At 58.7% G+C, this 19,977-nt stretch overlaps 3 non-coding genes across 3 annotated transcripts; all 3 read left to right on the top strand.

The window, feature by feature from the left end:
• Positions 1-2,025: 2,025 nt before the first annotated feature.
• LOC141972422 (U2 spliceosomal RNA) lies at positions 2,026-2,216 on the top strand. Its single transcript, XR_012635392.1, has one exon. It is a non-coding gene; the product is annotated as a U2 spliceosomal RNA (small nuclear RNA).
• An 8,576-nt stretch (positions 2,217-10,792) lies between these two features.
• On the top strand, positions 10,793-10,983 carry LOC141972421 (U2 spliceosomal RNA). Its single transcript, XR_012635391.1, has one exon. It is a non-coding gene; the product is annotated as a U2 spliceosomal RNA (small nuclear RNA).
• Positions 10,984-19,560: 8,577 nt separating this feature from the next.
• LOC141972410 (U2 spliceosomal RNA) lies at positions 19,561-19,751 on the top strand. Its single transcript, XR_012635380.1, has one exon. It is a non-coding gene; the product is annotated as a U2 spliceosomal RNA (small nuclear RNA).
• The last annotated feature ends 226 nt before the right edge of the window (positions 19,752-19,977 follow it).

Genomic DNA, 19,977 nt, shown 5'->3' with positions numbered 1-19,977 from the left:
GACTTTGTCTCTCTCTCTCTCTGTCTGTATCTGTCTCTCTTTGTTTAGTTAACAGCCATGTTCTAGTGCTGCTAATTTGCAGTTGCCTGGGAGTAACGAACTAAAAATAAAAACCTCAAGAATTTCAGTATTACTCCCTGGTAGTTTGGCCATGTTCTGCTGCTGCCCCGGACTTACTGTTTCTCTTCTTTCAACACACCACACATCCACAACTACACCGCGTGTACCGCGTCACCAATCACCACCCCCACAGCATTTCCCACGGCACCACCGCGGTACAGTCTGCACCCAGAGCCGCTGCACCACCGGGCCACTGTTTCCTCCTGGACCGTGTTTCGGGTCCCTGTCCCCACCCAGACCTCTTTCATCCTCGCACCCCGTCTGCACTTTATGGTTACAGCTACAGTTTAGTGTTAAGGGTTACAGGTACGGTTACAGCCGTTACCGTCGTGCCTACGGGTTGGGGTTCGGGTCAGAGAGGTAGGGTTCAGGCAGCCCGGGCAGGAGCAGCAGCCCAGGCTGTGGGGGGGACACCACAGGATAACACCCATCAACATGGGATAACACAGCCTCAGACACGGGTATGAGGGACATGGGGGGTCAGGTAGCCCAGGCGTGAGCCACAGATGAGGCCCAGTCGGCCAGAAGAGGGGAGAACATGGAATAACACGTATCAACATGGGATAGCATGCAGCCTTGGACATAGGTATGGAGGACATGGGGCTCAGGCAGCCCGGGAAGGAGGCACAGACCAGGCCCTGTGGGCCAGAACATGGGATAACATGTGATAGCATGTGAGAACATGGGATAACATGCAGCCTCAGACATGGATATGGTGCTCAGGCAGAGCAGGCAGGAGGCACAGCCCTGGCCCTGAGGGGGAGAACACGGGATAACATGGGAGTACTTGGGAGAACATGGGATAATGTGTCAATATGGGGTAACACGCTTGGGCGTGGGTGTGGTGGGCGTGGGTGGTCAGGCAGCCCGGGCAGAAGCCACAGACCGGGTCCTGAGGGTGCAAACATGTGATAACATGGGCTAGCACAGGTCAGCATGGGATAACATGCAGCCTTGGACATGGGAATGGGGATATGGAGGTTCAGGCAGCCCAGGCACGAGCCAGAGACGAGGCCCTGGGGGCCAGAACATGAGCTAACGCGGGACAACAGTGGCTACCACGTGTCAACATGGGATAACATGCAGCCTTGGACGTGGGGCTGAGTTCATGGGAGGACACGGAGTGGTCAGACAGCCCAGGCAGGGACACAGACGAGGCCCTGTGGGCAAGAACATGGGTTAACATGGGATAACATGGGTACACATGCAGCCTCAGACATGGGGGGGACGTGGGGCGTCAGACAGCCCTGACAGGAGCCACAGCCCAGGCCATGAGGAGGGGAACACAGGGTAACATGGGATAACATGCATCAACATGGGATAACACACGCCTTAGCCATGGCTACGGGGGCCTGGGGGTCAGGCAGCCCGGGCATGCGAATGAAGGGGCGGGGAAAGGGCGGGAGTGGGGCGTATCAACGCAAATGAGGCGCCTTAAAAGGTGCGGGGGCGCAGTGTTCGCCTGGCGGCATTGGCTGTCGCGGCGAGGGGGCGTGGTTATGCTAATCGAGTGCAGAGGGAGCGCGGAAGGGGCCGCCGGGAGGTGCCGGTCACGGGAGGTTCCGGGGTGGGAGGGGAGGGGGAGGAGCGAATGCAAATCGAGGGGTGGATCGGCCAATCGGGTGGCGGCCGAGCGGAGAGCGGGGCGGGGTTACGGGGAGCGCGAGGCGGGGATATGCAAATCTTTAACGAAATGGGGCGAGGGGTCGGCCGGGAGGTGCCGGTGGCGGCGGTGCCGGGGCTCCGTCGGGGGTCGGTGTCCGCGGGGCGCGGCGGGCCGGGCCGGGGCCAGGCGGGTCGGGGGTTGCGGGTCATCGGCGGTGGGGGGGTGTGTGTGCGTGCGGGGTGTGCGTGAGGTGAGTGTGAGGCTGCGCGTGTGGGTGCGTGCGGGCGCGGGGTTTGGGTATCGCTTCTCGGCCTTTTGGCTAAGATCAAGTGTAGTATCTGTTCTTATCAGTTTAATATCTGATACGTCCTCGATGAGAGGACTTTATATTAAACGGATTTTTGGGGCCGGGAGTTGGACCCGGAGCTTGCTCCCTCCGCTCCGCGCATCGTCCCGGTATTGCAGCGCCTCCGGGCACGGTGCCCGCCCCCTCGGGGCTCCCTTTGCCGGTCAAGAACAGCCGCAGCTCTGCCCTCGCTCTCCTTTGCCCCCGGACGCTTTTTCCCCGCTCCTGCCCTTTCCCTCCTTCCCTGCCCCTCGCTCCTGTGTCCCTTCCCCATCATCATCCTCCCCCCCGGCGGGGCCGTGCAGGCCCCAGGGATTTTGGGGAGGGGGTGTCTGGGGTCCCCTGCGCCCTGTAGAGGTTCCTGTAGAAGCGGGTCGGGCTGTAGGACCCCCGCGGGTTGGGTTCGGCCTCCCGGCACCTGCAGGGACGGGGAAGAGCGAGGAGGAGCGGAGCGAGGAAGAGCGAGGGGTGGGGAGAAGCGAGGAGGGGGGAGAAGGGGGAGCCACCCCCCCCGCCCCGCGGGAGGAAGGTGACGGTACCTGGCCAGGCTCCGGGTCTGCTCCAGGGAGGCGCAGAGCGCGTCCATCCCCACGCGGAGGATGCAGGGAGAGACGAGGAGGAAGAAGAGGATGATGATGGCGACCCCGAGGGCGATGCTGAGCGGAGAGAGAGAGAGAGAGAGAACAGCGATTCAGACAGATCCATCCCCATCACAGACTTTACCCCCCAGCCCCCAGCGCTGGGCAGCCCCGGTTATGTCCAGCAGCCAGCTGCTCCGCCACCAGTTCCTGCCGGGCCTTCGCCTCCTCAGTCGGCAGGGCCACTGATCCGCCCTCACGGGGCTGTTTGTTAACCAGGTGAACGCAAGCGGGGGGTGTTTAACACCCTGCAGCGCAGTGGCCCCCGTCAAAACCCCGCCGCGATCTTCCCTCCCCGCTGTGACAAGCCGGCCCTTCCCCACAGACTCGGGGTGTGACGGTCGCCTGTTGACCCTCAGGGCTGGGGATCAGAATTGGCGCAGCTGCTACTCCTGCTTGCGTCGACCCTCCCAGTGCCACCGCTCCCATTCCCAGAGTTTCTGTTGGCCGGGTGGGTGCCCAGGAATCACGAGCCAGAAGAGTTACACCAGCTCCCCTGTCCAGAAGCCCGGTGGGTGTCACTGTCGCTGGCGACTGTCCCCCGCTGGATTGTGTACAGGCCGTCTGCGGTCTCGATGGTGACACAGTCCGTGACCAAAAGCCTTGCGGAGCTCCTGGAGAGCCGAATCCTCCGTCGTGTCGCAGCTGTTGTTCCGTCTCAGGAACGCAGCTCAAAAAAGGGACAAGCTGAGCAAGGGAGTGCCTTTGGGGGTGGTTCCTGGTGCGTGAGGAGTAGAAACCGTAGCACGAATCTGTCCGGTGAAATCAGCATCGGTAACCCCCCCCCCGCACAGTGAAGCCATTCCAAGTGCTGCCAGATCTCCCGGTTAGCAGCGCGCTCAGTCCTCGCCCTACAGGTCCTTCGGCACCAAGTGGGGCCTTAACGGTGTCTTGTTATTCACACTTGCGCTTGGAGGTCCCTTATCTTCTGCCAGTGGTCTAAATACAGCCCAGGGGACTCTCTCTGACCCTTGTCCCGCTCCGGCCGCTTCCCATTTCATCTCGTTCCCGTTAAAACGCTGCCCCAGCAAGCTGACGGCACCCCGCTCAGGCAGAGGGCACAGAGGGGCCTCTCCCCGCAGAGCACGCACCGCGATTCGGGACACCCGTGAGGAGAGACCTGCCGCCTCCCGCTCCAGGAGATCTTTCCCCGGGACCTTGAACCCCCGAGCCCTGACAGCCCGCGGGCCCCAGCGGGCGGGCCCCGAGCGCTGCACTCGGGGATGTTCGCTCGCCCGCACCGCCCCGCGCAGAGGCTGCCCTGCGCCTCGTCCCTCCCCGGGCGCGGGGGACTCTATTACAGTCGCCAGCTAAAATTTAAGTCTGGCACAAACGCTACATGGAACGTACAGCCCCATCAGAAAATTGATCATCGTTGCTTTTCCACCATAAAAAGCCGATCTGAACCCGTGACTGTTCACTGTGCCCCGAGGCAGACGTGACCACAGCCCTTCCAGCCTTCTGGAGGTGCAGGTGGGACTGAACAGGGTGTGGGTACTCGGAACGGGCTCACATCTGAAGATAGAGCCGGTGCTTGTCCGGCAGCAGCTGCCTCCCAGTGCAGGCAGAGAGCGCCTGGCCCTGGGGGTGAGGAAGGAGCCCCCCTCCCCGAGCCCAGCGGGCACCCGGGGGCTCTGGGTGTCACCCCCAGGGCGGAAGGGAACCTGCTACAAGTACGCTTGAAATCGCTCATGTACCCGTAATATAAGACATTTAGTTTTAACGTTAGACATCACTGGTATTTTACTAGCCTTTTTCCCTGTATTTTTCTGTACGGTATATAATTTCATTTATACTTTTTCCTAACTGCTCTCTGTCGCCGTTACCCAGTTACCCACTTGTAAAATGTCTTAAAACCTTGAACTCCTTGCCTAGACAGACCTTGGTCAGTCTGAAAAACTCCCCGCGTACATCCCTGATAGCAGGAACCTCAAGAAAACAAGAGCCCAAGAAGTCACCAGCGTCAAGATCAGCGCTGAGAGCTGGAACAATCAGGAGCTGAAGGACGGATGAAGTAACTCTGTGACCAGAGATGGACACGAGAGACCTCAAGTTCACTAAGGGACAGTATGATCAAGGCTGTGGGGACCCCTAAGGAGGGGAGAAGACCCTCACTCTATTTTTACTACGCACTCTCAGAGTATGTAAATGATTCATTAGCATCAGAGTGCCTTTTCTAGGAAATGTAATGCGTATGTGTGCTTTTTGTGTATGCTAGTCAGAGCGTTTTGTTAGTAAGGGTGGCACTGGTGGCAGAGCAATCCCCAGCGCTGCAGGAAAGCATCCCTGTGAGCACTTCTACTCAGTCCTGCCTGGGGAGTGAAGCTCCTTGTTTCAGCTGTCTGGCCACACAGTGCACAAGCGAGCCAGGCTGCCTGTGTCGGAACCCACGTCCTGTAAGAGCTGGGAGACACCCACGGATTCTTTTAGGGGGAGGAGAGCCCAGCGATGGGAGTTTCAGAAGAAGAAGGGCAGGAGGAAGGAAGGAGCAAGGGGCATCTGAGCTGCCAGATTCTCCTGGCAGCGCCGAGAGCGAGAGCTGTGGTGAGTCCTGTCCCTCAGGGCCCTGTCACCCCTCTGTGTGTCCCGCTCCCTCTTGCCCCTCTCCTCTCTTTTCCATGCTGCTGTGATTTCTGTCTCCCCTGCCCCACCCCCCCTTCCTATACCTCTCTTCTTCTTTATTCTTCCGTCCTGTTCCCCCTTCCGCTCTCAGTTTCTCTCTCTTGTCCTACTGCTCCCTTTTATTTCTCTCGGAGCTTTTGTCCTGCTCCCTCTCCCTCCTTTTCTTAGTCTTCCATCTCTGCCCTTAGTGCCCTCACCTTTTAAATTTTCATTCTACATCTTTTAGTTCACTGTCCCTATTTTGTGTTTCCTGAGTGCCATCACTTTTTAAATTTTCTTTTCTGTATCTGTGTTCTAGTTTGCTGTCCCTGTGTCATAATTGTTTTCCTTTATTTCACCAGTGCCTCTTGCTTTTAAAATGTTCTTTTTCCCTTCAATGTCTTCTTAATGAGTTCTTTTCTTTCCTCAATGCCCTCTCTTCTTAGATTGTCCCCTCTTTTGTTCGCTGTTGCTACTTTTTCGTTGCAGGGCATGGTTGGACCAGGTGACCTGCAAGAGTTTCCTCCCCACCTCAGCCATTCTGGAGTCACACCCATCTCATCCAGGGCCCTGAGCTACCACAGGTGGGAGAAAGTTGCCCCAGGCTTCAAGGGCATCCCGAGTGCGTGCTGCTTTACTGCAGCCGCAGCACTCCTGAAGAAGAGGAGAAGGTAATTCTGCCTTTAGGGCTCAGTGGTCATGCTGGGAGGGTTGGGTGGTGTGAAGGGACAGTCTGCGAGGGCGTCTGAAATGCCCTTGCGGGGTGGGGTGAGGCTCCTGCGGGGGGTTAGAGCTGGCGAGGGCCTGCCCTGGCTGGGGTGCGGTGCGCCCGTGGGTGCCAGCACCTCCGCTGGGGTGTGTGGCTGTCGGCACTGCGGGAGCCATGGGGGTCGTGGACTTTACTCTGCCTCCCCCAGAAAGCTCTGGCTGACGAAGTTATGCCACACCAGAGACGGCAGCTGTCAGCACCGCGGGATGCTGACAATGACCAGCACAGGCCTGGCTGTGCTGTCGTTTTCCCTGCTGCTTGCAGTGGATCTGCAGTGGCCTTGCGGGTCCCAAATACCCCCAAAGTCTGCCCCAGGCTGCCCAGCTGCTGCCCCAAAGCTGCCTGAACCCCCCCAGCTCTCCCAAACCCTTCCTCAAAGCTCCTGGTGGCCCCCAAACACTCCTCAAAGGCCCCCTAAATCCCTCTTTCCATTCCGCTGTCTGTCTCCCCGTCCCTCTTTTCTTCTCCTCTCCTCCCAGTCCCCTCTCTGGATTCCTGCTGCTGCCAAGCCGAAGGCCCAGCGTTCCTTTGTGTTTTGTCAGGCCTTTGAGGTGCCAGGAGCTGGTGGGTGCTCCATGGGGTTGATCAGCAGGGAATGGAAGGTGCTGTTGATCTGCCTCGTTCAGACTGAGTCTGAGACCTCTCCGGAGATGCTGGTGGGAGGCTGTGGATGTGCCCTGGGGGAGCACCAACGGGCCGACACGCTGCAGGGCGGGTGCTCGTGGGGAAGGTGTTGGGAAAGTAGAGATGGGAGTCTCCAAGGGCTTGGGTGTGAGGACAGGTGCCCGAGGCAGGTAGTCAGGACTCACTGTTCCTGTCTGCCCCCACCCCGTCGGTGCAGCCCATTCCCCACGTAGCCTCTTGGTGCCTCTCGCTCTCCCGTGCCCAGACGGGGCTGTCACCTGGTGGGACTGACTCGTGAGTGTGATACCAGCAGAGAGCCCGATTTCCCGTTGGATCTGTGGGATGCAAACAGGTCTCCTCCTTGCATCAGCCTCCTCCTGCTCCTCTCCCACCTCTCTGCAGCAGCAGCTCGCCTTTCCCTCAGCCCTCGGGCGCGCTGTTGAGTCCCAGGGCGTTCCTGCAGGCTCTGTGCCACTTGAGCCGCTTGTGTGCACGAGGCAGCCGATGAAAGTGGAGCAAACCCTTGCTTCTCTCCTTGTCCTGGCTCCAGTCTGTTTGTTTTAGTCTGCCTAGGGCTTGGAGTTTTAGCGGCTGCTTTCTGAGCGGTCTGGAGGAGAGCGGGTGCCGTGGCTATGGTGTGCCTGCTGCTCCTGTGGGAGCAGGGCCGGGGCAGTGCTCGGTGCAGACGCAGAGGTGGGCTGTGGGAGACAGAGTGCTGGAGCGTGGGCTGCCTTCCCCGCTGCCCGGGGAAGGAGATGGTGGGTCTGGTGGCAGCGGGCGGAGCAGGCGGTGCTCTTGGGCACGGCAGCAGAAAGTCACCCGGGAGGCTGAGAGCTCTCAGCTCTCCTCTGCCCTGTGTTGGATGAGAAAGCGGATACGTGAGGGGGCTGCTTGTTCCCCCTTGCTCTGTTCGGTGTTTCTTCATGCCAAGTAAGATGCTTCTAACCTTGCAGTGTCTGTCTGTGCTCCGGTTTCCCCGAGGAGTACCATGGCCAAAGGCTGAAGACAGCTGGGGGCCTCAGCACTTAGGTAGCTCCGACTAGGAAAGGCTCACAGCGTGGTTAACAGCCTAAAAACGTGTCTGGTTTACATCGTCGGTATTTCCCTGCCTGTGGCGCTTTACCCTTGTTCTGGACGCTCTGTGTGCTGTCTTCTGCACAGCCCGGGTGACAGAACGCTTGGGTGCTGCAGGCGCCGTGGTGCTGAGAGCGTGGCAGGGGGGTGCAGGGGCAGTGCAGCTTAGTGCAGTGCGATGTGTTGCTTCTGGCATGTGGTCCCGTTTGAACAGAGGCTAAAGCCAAGCTTATAAACGAGCTGTGCAGTGTTTGGGACGTCCCTCACAGCTCTGCTTACTCACAGAAGTAGGGGAAGTGTTTTTAAGCCGTGGGGAGAAATTCCTGGGCTTCTCTTTACTGCTTTCCCACTCACATGCGCTTTGTTTTTTCCTGCATAAAACTAAGGGCTTGGAGGTTTTGTTGTTCAGCTTTTTGTTTAGAATTTCTTGTTGAGGCTTTCTCACTGAGGTGTTCCGGGTTTTTTCTCCTCCCCCACCGTTTTTTTTTTCCCCTGGTCCCGGCCGCTCTGCGAGGTGACGATCATCCCCCATGTTTGGGTGCGGAGCAGGCCCAGGCCGGGGTTTTTGCAGGCTGAGGTGATTTTGGAGGCCCCTGGGAATGCTGTTCCTGGCCTCGTGTGTGTCTCTGTAGTCTTTAAACAGTTACAAATGGAGGTGGTAAAGATGTGATGCTAACAGGGGTGTGTGGAATGACCATAAATGCTGTGAGAGGTGATGCACTTCTCAGGGTTTTAGGGTTTCTGAAGCCCGTAAGAGCTGTTGCGTACCGTAGGTTCAATAAAGGTGTATTTGCTCTTGGTTCCGAGGTCTATTAAATACGCAAAAGCGGGTTTGTAACGTAGCTTTAATAAAGGTATTTGTTGGGGTTGGCTCCTGGGTGGTGGGTTTGGATGTGTCTGACTTTGTCTCTCTGTGCCTCTGGCTCTGTGTGTTTCTCTCTGTGTCACTTTGTCACACTGTGTCAGAGTTTCTCTCTTTCTCTGTGTCTGACTTTGTCTCTCTCTCTCTCTGTCTGTATCTGTCTCTCTTTGTTTAGTTAACAGCCATGTTCTAGTGCTGCTAATTTGCAGTTGCCTGGGAGTAACGAACTAAAAATAAAAACCTCAAGAATTTCAGTATTACTCCCTGGTAGTTTGGCCATGTTCTGCTGCTGCCCCGGACTTACTGTTTCTCTTCTTTCAACACACCACACATCCACAACTACACCGCGTGTACCGCGTCACCAATCACCACCCCCACAGCATTTCCCACGGCACCACCGCGGTACAGTCTGCACCCAGAGCCGCTGCACCACCGGGCCACTGTTTCCTCCTGGACCGTGTTTCGGGTCCCTGTCCCCACCCAGACCTCTTTCATCCTCGCACCCCGTCTGCACTTTACGGTTACAGCTACAGTTTAGTGTTAAGGGTTACAGGTACGGTTACAGCCGTTACCGTCGTGCCTACGGGTTGGGGTTCGGGTCAGAGAGGTAGGGTTCAGGCAGCCCGGGCAGGAGCAGCAGCCCAGGCTGTGGGGGGGACACCACAGGATAACACCCATCAACATGGGATAACACAGCCTCAGACACGGGTATGAGGGACATGGGGGGTCAGGTAGCCCAGGCGTGAGCCACAGATGAGGCCCAGTCGGCCAGAAGAGGGGAGAACATGGAATAACACGTATCAACATGGGATAGCATGCAGCCTTGGACATAGGTATGGAGGACATGGGGCTCAGGCAGCCCGGGAAGGAGGCACAGACCAGGCCCTGTGGGCCAGAACATGGGATAACATGTGATAGCATGTGAGAACATGGGATAACATGCAGCCTCAGACATGGATATGGTGCTCAGGCAGAGCAGGCAGGAGGCACAGCCCTGGCCCTGAGGGGGAGAACACGGGATAACATGGGAGTACTTGGGAGAACATGGGATAATGTGTCAATATGGGGTAACACGCTTGGGCGTGGGTGTGGTGGGCGTGGGTGGTCAGGCAGCCCGGGCAGAAGCCACAGACCGGGTCCTGAGGGTGCAAACATGTGATAACATGGGCTAGCACAGGTCAGCATGGGATAACATGCAGCCTTGGACATGGGAATGGGGATATGGAGGTTCAGGCAGCCCAGGCACGAGCCAGAGACGAGGCCCTGGGGGCCAGAACATGAGCTAACGCGGGACAACAGTGGCTACCACGTGTCAACATGGGATAACATGCAGCCTTGGACGTGGGGCTGAGTTCATGGGAGGACACGGAGTGGTCAGACAGCCCAGGCAGGGACACAGACGAGGCCCTGTGGGCAAGAACATGGGTTAACATGGGATAACATGGGTACACATGCAGCCTCAGACATGGGGGGGACGTGGGGCGTCAGACAGCCCTGACAGGAGCCACAGCCCAGGCCATGAGGAGGGGAACACAGGGTAACATGGGATAACATGCATCAACATGGGATAACACACGCCTTAGCCATGGCTACGGGGGCCTGGGGGTCAGGCAGCCCGGGCATGCGAATGAAGGGGCGGGGAAAGGGCGGGAGTGGGGCGTATCAACGCAAATGAGGCGCCTTAAAAGGTGCGGGGGCGCAGTGTTCGCCTGGCGGCATTGGCTGTCGCGGCGAGGGGGCGTGGTTATGCTAATCGAGTGCAGAGGGAGCGCGGAAGGGGCCGCCGGGAGGTGCCGGTCACGGGAGGTTCCGGGGTGGGAGGGGAGGGGGAGGAGCGAATGCAAATCGAGGGGTGGATCGGCCAATCGGGTGGCGGCCGAGCGGAGAGCGGGGCGGGGTTACGGGGAGCGCGAGGCGGGGATATGCAAATCTTTAACGAAATGGGGCGAGGGGTCGGCCGGGAGGTGCCGGTGGCGGCGGTGCCGGGGCTCCGTCGGGGGTCGGTGTCCGCGGGGCGCGGCGGGCCGGGCCGGGGCCAGGCGGGTCGGGGGTTGCGGGTCATCGGCGGTGGGGGTGTGTGTGTGCGTGCGGGGTGTGCGTGAGGTGAGTGTGAGGCTGCGCGTGTGGGTGCGTGCGGGCGCGGGGTTTGGGTATCGCTTCTCGGCCTTTTGGCTAAGATCAAGTGTAGTATCTGTTCTTATCAGTTTAATATCTGATACGTCCTCGATGAGAGGACTTTATATTAAACGGATTTTTGGGGCCGGGAGTTGGACCCGGAGCTTGCTCCCTCCGCTCCGCGCATCGTCCCGGTATTGCAGCGCCTCCGGGCACGGTGCCCGCCCCCTCGGGGCTCCCTTTGCCGGTCAAGAACAGCCGCAGCTCTGCCCTCGCTCTCCTTTGCCCCCGGACGCTTTTTCCCCGCTCCTGCCCTTTCCCTCCTTCCCTGCCCCTCGCTCCTGTGTCCCTTCCCCATCATCATCCTCCCCCCCGGCGGGGCCGTGCAGGCCCCAGGGATTTTGGGGAGGGGGTGTCTGGGGTCCCCTGCGCCCTGTAGAGGTTCCTGTAGAAGCGGGTCGGGCTGTAGGACCCCCGCGGGTTGGGTTCGGCCTCCCGGCACCTGCAGGGACGGGGAAGAGCGAGGAGGAGCGGAGCGAGGAAGAGCGAGGGGTGGGGAGAAGCGAGGAGGGGGGAGAAGGGGGAGCCACCCCCCCCGCCCCGCGGGAGGAAGGTGACGGTACCTGGCCAGGCTCCGGGTCTGCTCCAGGGAGGCGCAGAGCGCGTCCATCCCCACGCGGAGGATGCAGGGAGAGACGAGGAGGAAGAAGAGGATGATGATGGCGACCCCGAGGGCGATGCTGAGCGGAGAGAGAGAGAGAGAGAGAACAGCGATTCAGACAGATCCATCCCCATCACAGACTTTACCCCCCCAGCCCCCAGCGCTGGGCAGCCCCGGTTATGTCCAGCAGCCAGCTGCTCCGCCACCAGTTCCTGCCGGGCCTTCGCCTCCTCAGTCGGCAGGGCCACTGATCCGCCCTCACGGGGCTGTTTGTTAACCAGGTGAACGCAAGCGGGGGGTGTTTAACACCCTGCAGCGCAGTGGCCCCCGTCAAAACCCCGCCGCGATCTTCCCTCCCCGCTGTGACAAGCCGGCCCTTCCCCACAGACTCGGGGTGTGACGGTCGCCTGTTGACCCTCAGGGCTGGGGATCAGAATTGGCGCAGCTGCTACTCCTGCTTGCGTCGACCCTCCCAGTGCCACCGCTCCCATTCCCAGAGTTTCTGTTGGCCGGGTGGGTGCCCAGGAATCACGAGCCAGAAGAGTTACACCAGCTCCCCTGTCCAGAAGCCCGGTGGGTGTCACTGTCGCTGGCGACTGTCCCCCGCTGGATTGTGTACAGGCCGTCTGCGGTCTCGATGGTGACACAGTCCGTGACCAAAAGCCTTGCGGAGCTCCTGGAGAGCCGAATCCTCCGTCGTGTCGCAGCTGTTGTTCCGTCTCAGGAACGCAGCTCAAAAAAGGGACAAGCTGAGCAAGGGAGTGCCTTTGGGGGTGGTTCCTGGTGCGTGAGGAGTAGAAACCGTAGCACGAATCTGTCCGGTGAAATCAGCATCGGTAACCCCCCCCCGCACAGTGAAGCCATTCCAAGTGCTGCCAGATCTCCCGGTTAGCAGCGCGCTCAGTCCTCGCCCTACAGGTCCTTCGGCACCAAGTGGGGCCTTAACGGTGTCTTGTTATTCACACTTGCGCTTGGAGGTCCCTTATCTTCTGCCAGTGGTCTAAATACAGCCCAGGGGACTCTCTCTGACCCTTGTCCCGCTCCGGCCGCTTCCCATTTCATCTCGTTCCCGTTAAAACGCTGCCCCAGCAAGCTGACGGCACCCCGCTCAGGCAGAGGGCACAGAGGGGCCTCTCCCCGCAGAGCACGCACCGCGATTCGGGACACCCGTGAGGAGAGACCTGCCGCCTCCCGCTCCAGGAGATCTTTCCCCGGGACCTTGAACCCCCGAGCCCTGACAGCCCGCGGGCCCCAGCGGGCGGGCCCCGAGCGCTGCACTCGGGGATGTTCGCTCGCCCGCACCGCCCCGCGCAGAGGCTGCCCTGCGCCTCGTCCCTCCCCGGGCGCGGGGGACTCTATTACAGTCGCCAGCTAAAATTTAAGTCTGGCACAAACGCTACATGGAACGTACAGCCCCATCAGAAAATTGATCATCGTTGCTTTTCCACCATAAAAAGCCGATCTGAACCCGTGACTGTTCACTGTGCCCCGAGGCAGACGTGACCACAGCCCTTCCAGCCTTCTGGAGGTGCAGGTGGGACTGAACAGGGTGTGGGTACTCGGAACGGGCTCACATCTGAAGATAGAGCCGGTGCTTGTCCGGCAGCAGCTGCCTCCCAGTGCAGGCAGAGAGCGCCTGGCCCTGGGGGTGAGGAAGGAGCCCCCCTCCCCGAGCCCAGCGGGCACCCGGGGGCTCTGGGTGTCACCCCCAGGGCGGAAGGGAACCTGCTACAAGTACGCTTGAAATCGCTCATGTACCCGTAATATAAGACATTTAGTTTTAACGTTAGACATCACTGGTATTTTACTAGCCTTTTTCCCTGTATTTTTCTGTACGGTATATAATTTCATTTATACTTTTTCCTAACTGCTCTCTGTCGCCGTTACCCAGTTACCCACTTGTAAAATGTCTTAAAACCTTGAACTCCTTGCCTAGACAGACCTTGGTCAGTCTGAAAAACTCCCCGCGTACATCCCTGATAGCAGGAACCTCAAGAAAACAAGAGCCCAAGAAGTCACCAGCGTCAAGATCAGCGCTGAGAGCTGGAACAATCAGGAGCTGAAGGACGGATGAAGTAACTCTGTGACCAGAGATGGACACGAGAGACCTCAAGTTCACTAAGGGACAGTATGATCAAGGCTGTGGGGACCCCTAAGGAGGGGAGAAGACCCTCACTCTATTTTTACTACGCACTCTCAGAGTATGTAAATGATTCATTAGCATCAGAGTGCCTTTTCTAGGAAATGTAATGCGTATGTGTGCTTTTTGTGTATGCTAGTCAGAGCGTTTTGTTAGTAAGGGTGGCACTGGTGGCAGAGCAATCCCCAGCGCTGCAGGAAAGCATCCCTGTGAGCACTTCTACTCAGTCCTGCCTGGGGAGTGAAGCTCCTTGTTTCAGCTGTCTGGCCACACAGTGCACAAGCGAGCCAGGCTGCCTGTGTCGGAACCCACGTCCTGTAAGAGCTGGGAGACACCCACGGATTCTTTTAGGGGGAGGAGAGCCCAGTGATGGGAGTTTCAGAAGAAGAAGGGCAGGAGGAAGGAAGGAGCAAGGGGCATCTGAGCTGCCAGATTCTCCTGGCAGCGCCGAGAGCGAGAGCTGTGGTGAGTCCTGTCCCTCAGGGCCCTGTCACCCCTCTGTGTGTCCCGCTCCCTCTTGCCCCTCTCCTCTCTTTTCCATGCTGCTGTGATTTCTGTCTCCCCTGCCCCACCCCCCCTTCCTATACCTCTCTTCTTCTTTATTCTTCCGTCCTGTTCCCCCTTCCGCTCTCAGTTTCTCTCTCTTGTCCTACTGCTCCCTTTTATTTCTCTCGGAGCTTTTGTCCTGCTCCCTCTCCCTCCTTTTCTTAGTCTTCCATCTCTGCCCTTAGTGCCCTCACCTTTTAAATTTTCATTCTACATCTTTTAGTTCACTGTCCCTATTTTGTGTTTCCTGAGTGCCATCACTTTTTAAATTTTCTTTTCTGTATCTGTGTTCTAGTTTGCTGTCCCTGTGTCATAATTGTTTTCCTTTATTTCACCAGTGCCTCTTGCTTTTAAAATGTTCTTTTTCCCTTCAATGTCTTCTTAATGAGTTCTTTTCTTTCCTCAATGCCCTCTCTTCTTAGATTGTCCCCTCTTTTGTTCGCTGTTGCTACTTTTTCGTTGCAGGGCATGGTTGGACCAGGTGACCTGCAAGAGTTTCCTCCCCACCTCAGCCATTCTGGAGTCACACCCATCTCATCCAGGGCCCTGAGCTACCACAGGTGGGAGAAAGTTGCCCCAGGCTTCAAGGGCATCCCGAGTGCGTGCTGCTTTACTGCAGCCGCAGCACTCCTGAAGAAGAGGAGAAGGTAATTCTGCCTTTAGGGCTCAGTGGTCATGCTGGGAGGGTTGGGTGGTGTGAAGGGACAGTCTGCGAGGGCGTCTGAAATGCCCTTGCGGGGTGGGGTGAGGCTCCTGCGGGGGGTTAGAGCTGGCGAGGGCCTGCCCTGGCTGGGGTGCGGTGCGCCCGTGGGTGCCAGCACCTCCGCTGGGGTGTGTGGCTGTCGGCACTGCGGGAGCCATGGGGGTCGTGGACTTTACTCTGCCTCCCCCAGAAAGCTCTGGCTGACGAAGTTATGCCACACCAGAGACGGCAGCTGTCAGCACCGCGGGATGCTGACAATGACCAGCACAGGCCTGGCTGTGCTGTCGTTTTCCCTGCTGCTTGCAGTGGATCTGCAGTGGCCTTGCGGGTCCCAAATACCCCCAAAGTCTGCCCCAGGCTGCCCAGCTGCTGCCCCAAAGCTGCCTGAACCCCCCCAGCTCTCCCAAACCCTTCCTCAAAGCTCCTGGTGGCCCCCAAACACTCCTCAAAGGCCCCCTAAATCCCTCTTTCCATTCCGCTGTCTGTCTCCCCGTCCCTCTTTTCTTCTCCTCTCCTCCCAGTCCCCTCTCTGGATTCCTGCTGCTGCCAAGCCGAAGGCCCAGCGTTCCTTTGTGTTTTGTCAGGCCTTTGAGGTGCCAGGAGCTGGTGGGTGCTCCATGGGGTTGATCAGCAGGGAATGGAAGGTGCTGTTGATCTGCCTCGTTCAGACTGAGTCTGAGACCTCTCCGGAGATGCTGGTGGGAGGCTGTGGATGTGCCCTGGGGGAGCACCAACGGGCCGACACGCTGCAGGGCGGGTGCTCGTGGGGAAGGTGTTGGGAAAGTAGAGATGGGAGTCTCCAAGGGCTTGGGTGTGAGGACAGGTGCCCGAGGCAGGTAGTCAGGACTCACTGTTCCTGTCTGCCCCCACCCCGTCGGTGCAGCCCATTCCCCACGTAGCCTCTTGGTGCCTCTCGCTCTCCCGTGCCCAGACGGGGCTGTCACCTGGTGGGACTGACTCGTGAGTGTGATACCAGCAGAGAGCCCGATTTCCCGTTGGATCTGTGGGATGCAAACAGGTCTCCTCCTTGCATCAGCCTCCTCCTGCTCCTCTCCCACCTCTCTGCAGCAGCAGCTCGCCTTTCCCTCAGCCCTCGGGCGCGCTGTTGAGTCCCAGGGCGTTCCTGCAGGCTCTGTGCCACTTGAGCCGCTTGTGTGCACGAGGCAGCCGATGAAAGTGGAGCAAACCCTTGCTTCTCTCCTTGTCCTGGCTCCAGTCTGTTTGTTTTAGTCTGCCTAGGGCTTGGAGTTTTAGCGGCTGCTTTCTGAGCGGTCTGGAGGAGAGCGGGTGCCGTGGCTATGGTGTGCCTGCTGCTCCTGTGGGAGCAGGGCCGGGGCAGTGCTCGGTGCAGACGCAGAGGTGGGCTGTGGGAGACAGAGTGCTGGAGCGTGGGCTGCCTTCCCCGCTGCCCGGGGAAGGAGATGGTGGGTCTGGTGGCAGCGGGCGGAGCAGGCGGTGCTCTTGGGCACGGCAGCAGAAAGTCACCCGGGAGGCTGAGAGCTCTCAGCTCTCCTCTGCCCTGTGTTGGATGAGAAAGCGGATACGTGAGGGGGCTGCTTGTTCCCCCTTGCTCTGTTCGGTGTTTCTTCATGCCAAGTAAGATGCTTCTAACCTTGCAGTGTCTGTCTGTGCTCCGGTTTCCCCGAGGAGTACCATGGCCAAAGGCTGAAGACAGCTGGGGGCCTCAGCACTTAGGTAGCTCCGACTAGGAAAGGCTCACAGCGTGGTTAACAGCCTAAAAACGTGTCTGGTTTACATCGTCGGTATTTCCCTGCCTGTGGCGCTTTACCCTTGTTCTGGACGCTCTGTGTGCTGTCTTCTGCACAGCCCGGGTGACAGAACGCTTGGGTGCTGCAGGCGCCGTGGTGCTGAGAGCGTGGCAGGGGGGTGCAGGGGCAGTGCAGCTTAGTGCAGTGCGATGTGTTGCTTCTGGCATGTGGTCCCGTTTGAACAGAGGCTAAAGCCAAGCTTATAAACGAGCTGTGCAGTGTTTGGGACGTCCCTCACAGCTCTGCTTACTCACAGAAGTAGGGGAAGTGTTTTTAAGCCGTGGGGAGAAATTCCTGGGCTTCTCTTTACTGCTTTCCCACTCACATGCGCTTTGTTTTTTCCTGCATAAAACTAAGGGCTTGGAGGTTTTGTTGTTCAGCTTTTTGTTTAGAATTTCTTGTTGAGGCTTTCTCACTGAGGTGTTCCGGGTTTTTTCTCCTCCCCCACCGTTTTTTTTTTCCCCTGGTCCCGGCCGCTCTGCGAGGTGACGATCATCCCCCATGTTTGGGTGCGGAGCAGGCCCAGGCCGGGGTTTTTGCAGGCTGAGGTGATTTTGGAGGCCCCTGGGAATGCTGTTCCTGGCCTCGTGTGTGTCTCTGTAGTCTTTAAACAGTTACAAATGGAGGTGGTAAAGATGTGATGCTAACAGGGGTGTGTGGAATGACCATAAATGCTGTGAGAGGTGATGCACTTCTCAGGGTTTTAGGGTTTCTGAAGCCCGTAAGAGCTGTTGCGTACCGTAGGTTCAATAAAGGTGTATTTGCTCTTGGTTCCGAGGTCTATTAAATACGCAAAAGCGGGTTTGTAACGTAGCTTTAATAAAGGTATTTGTTGGGGTTGGCTCCTGGGTGGTGGGTTTGGATGTGTCTGACTTTGTCTCTCTGTGCCTCTGGCTCTGTGTGTTTCTCTCTGTGTCACTTTGTCACACTGTGTCAGAGTTTCTCTCTTTCTCTGTGTCTGACTTTGTCTCTCTCTCTCTCTGTCTGTATCTGTCTCTCTTTGTTTAGTTAACAGCCATGTTCTAGTGCTGCTAATTTGCAGTTGCCTGGGAGTAACGAACTAAAAATAAAAACCTCAAGAATTTCAGTATTACTCCCTGGTAGTTTGGCCATGTTCTGCTGCTGCCCCGGACTTACTGTTTCTCTTCTTTCAACACACCACACATCCACAACTACACCGCGTGTACCGCGTCACCAATCACCACCCCCACAGCATTTCCCACGGCACCACCGCGGTACAGTCTGCACCCAGAGCCGCTGCACCACCGGGCCACTGTTTCCTCCTGGACCGTGTTTCGGGTCCCTGTCCCCACCCAGACCTCTTTCATCCTCGCACCCCGTCTGCACTTTACGGTTACAGCTACAGTTTAGTGTTAAGGGTTACAGGTACGGTTACAGCCGTTACCGTCGTGCCTACGGGTTGGGGTTCGGGTCAGAGAGGTAGGGTTCAGGCAGCCCGGGCAGGAGCAGCAGCCCAGGCTGTGGGGGGGACACCACAGGATAACACCCATCAACATGGGATAACACAGCCTCAGACACGGGTATGAGGGACATGGGGGGTCAGGTAGCCCAGGCGTGAGCCACAGATGAGGCCCAGTCGGCCAGAAGAGGGGAGAACATGGAATAACACGTATCAACATGGGATAGCATGCAGCCTTGGACATAGGTATGGAGGACATGGGGCTCAGGCAGCCCGGGAAGGAGGCACAGACCAGGCCCTGTGGGCCAGAACATGGGATAACATGTGATAGCATGTGAGAACATGGGATAACATGCAGCCTCAGACACGGATATGGTGCTCAGGCAGAGCAGGCAGGAGGCACAGCCCTGGCCCTGAGGGGGAGAACACGGGATAACATGGGAGTACTTGGGAGAACATGGGATAATGTGTCAATATGGGGTAACACGCTTGGGCGTGGGTGTGGTGGGCATGGGTGGTCAGGCAGCCCGGGCAGAAGCCACAGACCGGGTCCTGAGGGTGCAAACATGTGATAACATGGGCTAGCACAGGTCAGCATGGGATAACATGCAGCCTTGGACATGGGAATGGGGATATGGAGGTTCAGGCAGCCCAGGCACGAGCCAGAGACGAGGCCCTGGGGGCCAGAACATGAGCTAACGCGGGACAACAGTGGCTACCACGTGTCAACATGGGATAACATGCAGCCTTGGACGTGGGGCTGAGTTCATGGGAGGACACGGAGTGGTCAGACAGCCCAGGCAGGGACACAGACGAGGCCCTGTGGGCAAGAACATGGGTTAACATGGGATAACATGGGTACACATGCAGCCTCAGACATGGGGGGGACGTGGGGCGTCAGACAGCCCTGACAGGAGCCACAGCCCAGGCCATGAGGAGGGGAACACAGGGTAACATGGGATAACATGCATCAACATGGGATAACACACGCCTTAGCCATGGCTACGGGGGCCTGGGGGTCAGGCAGCCCGGGCATGCGAATGAAGGGGCGGGGAAAGGGCGGGAGTGGGGCGTGTCAACGCAAAAGAGGCGCCTTAAAAGGCGCGGGGGCGGAGTGTGCGCCTGGCGGCATTGGCTGTCGCGGCGAGGGGGCGTGGTTATGCTAATCGAGTGCAGAGGGAGCGCGGAAGGGGCCGCCGGGAGGTGCCGGTCACGGGAGGTTCCGGGGGTGGGAGGGGAGGGGGAGGAGCGAATGCAAATCGAGGGGTGGATCGGCCAATCGGGTGGCGGCCGAGCGGAGAGCGGGGCGGGGTTACGGGGAGCGCGAGGCGGGGATATGCAAATCTTTATCGAAATGGGGCGAAGGGTCGGCCGGGAGGTGCCGGTGGCGGCGGTGCCGGGGCTCCGTCGGGGGTCGGTGTCCGCGGGGCGCGGCGGGCCGGGCCGGGGCCAGGCGGGTCGGGGGTTGCGGGTCATCGGCGGTGGGGGGGTGTGTGTGCGTGCGGGGTGTGCGTGAGGTGAGTGTGAGGCTGCGCGTGTGGGTGCGTGCGGGCGCGGGGCTTGGGTATCGCTTCTCGGCCTTTTGGCTAAGATCAAGTGTAGTATCTGTTCTTATCAGTTTAATATCTGATACGTCCTCGATGAGAGGACTTTATATTAAACGGATTTTTGGGGCCGGGAGTTGGACCCGGAGCTTGCTCCCTCCGCTCCGCGCATCGTCCCGGTATTGCAGCGCCTCCGGGCACGGTGCCCGCCCCCTCGGGGCTCCCTTTGCCGGTCAAGAACAGCCGCAGCTCTGCCCTCGCTCTCCTTTGCCCCCGGACGCTTTTTCCCCGCTCCTGCCCTTTCCCTCCTTCCCTGCCCCTCGCTCCTGTGTCCCTTCCCCATCATCATCCTCCCCCCCGGCGGGGCCGTGCAGGCCCCAGGGATTTTGGGGAGGGGGTGTCTGGGGTCCCCTGCGCCCTGTAGAGGTTCCTGTAGAAG

The sequence above is a fragment of the Athene noctua genome, chromosome 32 (assembly GCF_965140245.1).
Source record: "Athene noctua chromosome 32, bAthNoc1.hap1.1, whole genome shotgun sequence".
Classification (NCBI taxonomy): domain Eukaryota; kingdom Metazoa; phylum Chordata; class Aves; order Strigiformes; family Strigidae; genus Athene; species Athene noctua.
Note: the sequence above shows the minus strand (reverse complement) of the source record. Positions and strands in the feature narration are given on the sequence as shown.